Source organism: Belonocnema kinseyi, chromosome 6 (genome assembly GCF_010883055.1).
Source record: "Belonocnema kinseyi isolate 2016_QV_RU_SX_M_011 chromosome 6, B_treatae_v1, whole genome shotgun sequence".
NCBI classification, from domain to species: Eukaryota; Metazoa; Arthropoda; class Insecta; order Hymenoptera; family Cynipidae; genus Belonocnema; species Belonocnema kinseyi.
This window is the reverse complement of record NC_046662.1, coordinates 11275486-11281523: the sequence shown is the minus strand read 5'-3', so window position 1 is coordinate 11281523 and position 6038 is coordinate 11275486. Positions and strand designations below refer to the sequence as shown.

The 6038-nt window shown below is 24.5% G+C and overlaps 1 protein-coding gene across 1 annotated transcript in view; it reads right to left on the bottom strand.

Moving 5' to 3' along the window:
- The window catches only part of LOC117175197 (zwei Ig domain protein zig-8-like), a 367026-nt gene that overhangs the window by 274511 nt on the left and 86477 nt on the right, over positions 1 to 6038 (bottom strand). The window lies entirely within an intron of this gene.

Sequence of the window (6038 nt, the reverse complement as noted above, 5' to 3'; positions counted from 1 at the left end):
AGTTAGCGAATTTTAAAATTTTCAAAACTATTTTTTTCAATATTTGAAAATTCAGTCTATGGATACTCGTAGTACGCAAAAATACGAAAAATGTGTGCCCGCAACTTTTTTAAAATAAAAATCCAATTACCAAAGTAACAGCATTTACAAAATTAAAAATAAATAAATAAAATCAACATTTAAAGCCAAAGAACGCATGATATAAAAAGTCAGAATAAGCAAAGCGTTGACTTTTAAACACCCTACAAGATTGACATAACAAATTTTGGAATTTTTTTGAAAATAAAAATCTTAGTCGCACAAAAAACAAGCAAAAATTCCATTTTGCGATCAAACTATACAAGATACGAAAAAAAATAAATCAACGAAAATTATGCATTTGAGAAAGATCCACAAATTATTATTCGAAAAAAACAGCATCAAAAATAAAAAAGTAATTTTCTGGAAAAGCTCTCTCTCTCACTCTCTCTCTGTCTCTCTCTAAAAAATAAGTGTGATTAACTTTAAAAATTTGGCAATGCCTATCGAGTTTTTATGTTAGAAATGAATATTATTTTGCCTTGTGACTCTGAATAATACACCGCGTATTTTTGATAGTACTATTTTCATTTAAATAAAAAATAAATTAAATAATTCAACAATATTTACCGCGATTTTTATTTTATTTTCTCCTCATTTTGTAAAATTTTTTTGAAGGATTATTTTTTAAATATATTAAAATTTAATTGTTTATTTTTACATTCTCATCAGAAAAGGTGTTATCTTTGTATAAAATTAAAACCCCCCAGTTGTTGTCAAATCTCCATGTTTCGAGGCCCCCTGAATCGGGAAAACAGGTTTTTACTAATGTGCCTGTCTGTCCGTCTGTCTGTTTCTGAGTCTGTAGATTTTTAGTTTTTTTAGCACGATAACTTTCGAAATAATTTACGGATCAAATTGGCCTTCGGTATATTAGTTAAGTGTCACAAACTGAAGGTTAAGTTCATCAGCTAGCTATTTTGAATAAAAATTCAAAAATTAAAAAAAATACCAGAATTCTAGTATTTACAAAATTAAAAAGAAAAGACGAAAATGAACATTTTATGCCAAATAACGCACGATATAAAAAAAGTCAAGAGAGGAAAATTGTTTCTTTTTGAATGCCCTAGAAGATTATCATAAAAACGTTTTGAATTTTTGTGAAAAATCCAAAATAAAATGAAAAAATTAAGACAAAAGTTGCTCCTCTAAAAAAGAGGTACACATTTTTTCAACAATAATTTTTGATATGATGCATAGTTTTTGTTTTAATTGTGAAAAATGAGATTAAAAATAAAAAAATTAAATTTTTGGAGAGACGAATCAGGTTGCAATAAAATGCTTGTTTTAATTATAAATTTAAAACAATAAATATACTTTTGTTTTAATATCAATGCATATTATGAATTATAATAATATACATTTATTCAAATAAGAGATATTTTATTGCAGCTGAGAACAATTAGTGCAAAATAAGGAGCAAATATTAAAGTAATCATAAAAAATAAAATTTGTTCATCATTTTTCAATATCCAAATAAGTAATCTTAGGCCAAGGTAAATAAATAAATTTAATATACATTTCATATAAAAGTGTTGAATATAATGTAGAAAAGTTCGAATTTTTGACAAAATCGAGTGCGATGCACGAGAAATGTGATAAGAATTAGTTCGTTAAAGCCGAAGGAGCTTTAACTAAAGAGAATTCGCAATCACCAAATTACAGTTGTCGATGCTTTAACCTTTAATTTCGAAAGGCCTGTGCCCATATTTGGAGGAAATACAATGACCGAGCTGAATAAACATTCAGTAAAATATTAGGACTATCTGAGTTTTTAGTATCATTGCGATATTTTTTTATTTAAATAATTAAATAAAACTTGTGAGCGGCCAGATGAAGTAGATTGGTTTCAGGCCTCAAATATTCTCGAGCATGTCCACTTCAATATCCGAAAATAAAAATGTAGGACAACTAATGAAATCGTTAAATGTTTCCAAAAACATCGAGCGCAAAAAGAAAGTTTAAACATTAAAAATTAAACTATTTTAGTAAAAAATTAATATTGTATACAAATCTTACAATATAAATTACAAATAGAATTAAATGTTTGGAATATAATATTTGTATACAGCCTTGCAAATTTGTTAATTACTAGGTAAAAAGTAGTTTTAATTAGGAAGGAAAAGTAGTCTTCTTTGAAAAAATGTTCAAACCTCTAACACATTTTTCCTTACATTACTTACATTACTTACATTACTCAGTCTCATTCCACAAGCTTTCCGTATTTTTTTTTGCAGATATCATAAAGTACCTCCAATTAAATTTGTTAAATTAATAGATAAAAAGTAACGACAAATGTGGAAACGAAAGTGTTCCTCGTTAAAAATATGTTTAAACATTTTACACATTTTTCTTACGTTACTTATATTACTTACTTTTATTACAAAATAAACTTTTCGCATATCTTTTTAATCAATCATCATAAAGAACCACTAATTCTTTCTCATTATTAAATAAAATAAATAGTGATAATTAAGAGAAAAAAGTGGGCTTCGTTAAAAATATATAAAAATTTTTTACATACTTTTCTCATTCATTACGTGTAATAACTTGATACTTATACGGAAGATATAATAACAAGAGGGTGACATCATTTAGTTGAAAGAAAATCGTTAATTATAAAAAATAATTAAAATATAATGACCTAAATAAAAAATGTGTGGAAAATTAAAAATAATGAAATTTTCAATTAATGAAAAAACCCTGCTACCGATATTGTTTATTAACTAAATTGAAATATTTCAAAAGTAAAAATTCCGAAATTTCAAATTCCCAAAATTAGAAAATTCTCGATTCAATAAAAAAAACTTTTGATTAAGAAAACCTACTTCAAATTATTCACAGATATGATATAAAACTTAATTTAAATATTACAATTTTTCAGAGTCTACCATTTTATTTTAACTTTTTCGCTCAATTTTCCGTTAAACCATTTTTGTGGCCACGAAAATTTCTTTTCTTCAGAATATTAATTTTGTACTAAAAAAAGAGATATTTACAAGCATGAACTATATATTTTCAAAAAAAATGGACATGTTAAACTTCGAGTTAAAATTTTTTTTCATCCAGAGATGAATAGTCACACTAAAAATAAATTATTTTTAAGATAGTGTTTTCACTTTGAACGAAGCAGTTAAATTTACAACAAAAAAAGTGAAACAAGAAATTTTTAACAAATTTAGTTTTACTTTGAACTCTTATGATATAATTTTTCCGAAAGTTCAAAATACAGAATGTGGAAAATGACCCAAAAAATAAATACTGTAATAAGAATAGAGAAATAAATAAAAAAAATAACAAAAACTAATAAATAAAAATAAAATAAATAAATGAAATGACATAATGAAAAATGAATATTTTCTAGGTGAAATTTCAACAATCTGACTAGACATGAAAAAGTTTAAAGTTCAACTACTTTTAAAAAATGGTTAGATCGACGCATCATCTTAGTTAAAAATTTATCTGTTTTGTAGAAAATTTGTCTGTTTGTCTAGAAAATCAACCAATTTGGTAGAAAATTAAACATTTTGCTACAAAATGATCTTTTTTGGAAATAATTCATATTTTTTGTTGTAAATACAACTATTTAGGTAAAAATAAATTTTCTTGGCTACATTCAGTAGATTGAAAATTCGAGTTATTTTTAAATTAATTCCTAAAGCCGAAACTTTCGAGAATTCAATTTTTGTTCAAAAAAACTTTTCTGAATTGGAAATTCAATTAGTCTTCATCTTATATCCATAATAATAGTTTTGCAGCCATCCTAAACTTGATCATAATTAACATTTATCTTTGTTATAAATAATTTCAATTAACAAACAGAAATATATTATCATATATCAGAAATATATCAGATTATCAGATTTAATCTTGAAATATTTTTGAAACATAAGGTTGATCATTTCTATAAATAATTTGAGCAAACAAATATTAAAATAGCTTATTATACTAAATAGCTTATACTTGCTAATGTTCAAAATTTTTCTTTATTCTATTCATAATGGTCATTTATGAAAAGAATAAAAAATTCTTTATTGGTTAACCTAAATATTTTATAAAAAACATCAATTTGAAGGTTTAAGCATAAATGCGAGATTACTGTGTGTAAGAAGCTAATTCTATACATATAAGAAGTCAATGAATGATTTAATAATTTTTTTTTTCGTAAAACAGAAATACGCTATTCTTATTTATCACTTGGATATTATTAATTTTATGCTGATTGTATATCTGTGAAGTATACTAATTTATTAAATTATTAAGCTCGTTTCCGAAATTTGTTAAATTCCTAATATTCAAAAATGTTTTATTATGCAATCTTTCATTGTTTGTGATTTTAAGGTTAGGAAATAAAAACCAAGCGAAATATTATGCGCAAAAATTATTCTCAATTAAATTTTTTTCTGCCACTAAATACGTGGTATACATTTTAAAGAATAAGTGCGGCGCGGAACATATTTCTGAGAGTGTGAAGTTCATTTTTTTTTTAAACCCAGTTTCATGCCAAAAACTTTTCGCATATCTTTCAAAACGAAATGCCATGACGCTCCTTTAATTAATGTTTGGTTTTTAATTAATGGGTAAAAATTGTGATAATTAAGAACGAAAAGTGGACATCGTTAAAACCATTTACAAACTTTTCACATATTACATTCTCATTATAATGCTAACGAATGCATTAAACAAAACAATATTAAGTTGTGTTGGCCAGGAACAGAAGCACGCAACAACAAAAAATAAATTTATAAAACAAAAATAGAATAGGTAACTTTTTTCAACAAGAGATTTAAATTTTGAACCAAATTAATTAATTTTTAACGTTAAAGATAAATTAGAATTATGATTAGGATAAGATTAGAATATTATTCTTCACATCAGAAAAGATGACTCCGTTGGAAAAAATAATTGCATTTGTTCAAAACTGCGATATAATTGTATTTTTTTATAACAATTTTTTTGAAATGCTACCTCTTGGAAAAGATATTATTTTTTATATAAAAAGAAATTATCACGCGATAGATAATTGTTTCGTAAATATCTGAGCAGAAGCTAATTCTGTGACAATCAAATAAAAATTGTTTAAAAGATTCGATAATGGCGCTTAATTCACTTGTATGTTGAATTTATGTTATTGAACGATTCAAAAAATATGCAGCTCAAAGCCCAAGAGTTTACCGAAAAATTCGTCATTTCTTGAAAAAAATTGACCTTTAATAATAGAGATCAAAAATAAATAATATTTTTTTCGAATTCCGACCTGTAAAAGACGCTTTTTGGACAGATATAAAATGATTTATAAATCGCTGAAATTAGTGACCCTCAATAAAATTCAAATATTCCACATTTTCTCTGTGTGTAAATATTTATCTTAACGGGAAAAATTTATGTTCTATCAATTCTGATAACTGTCAAATCTCGTATTTTTAACTTCGCGGAAATTTCCATTTCACGAATTAATTATCTTTATGATGGTGTAGAAATCACGCAATATTAATTCATATTCTTGATCCAGAACTAAAAAGTAGGATATGTTAAATTTTTAAATAAATTAATTAGTTAAAAATAATATCTTTTAACGAAACAATGTAACCGATAGAGATACATTTTCAAACAACAACACAAATTTTTAATAAAGATATTAAATTCTCAAAAATAAAAAATAATTTTTGAATTAAACAAAATTTCAGATAAATCAGTAATTTTGCATGAAATAAATACTTTTTTATTAAATAGTTGGATTTTAAACCAAACAGATAAAATTTCAACCAAATATTGAGTAGGTGATTAAATTTAATAAAACTGCCGATTTTGTGTTTTTCATAATTGAAAAACGAAAGTAAAGAAAGTTTAAATATCTCATAAATAATAATGTGAAAAGTCTTAAACTTTCCAATGCTTATAACTAGTAAGAAATAACTAATAAATAAATTACAAAGGAAAATTTTTCTAAACTGAAAAGT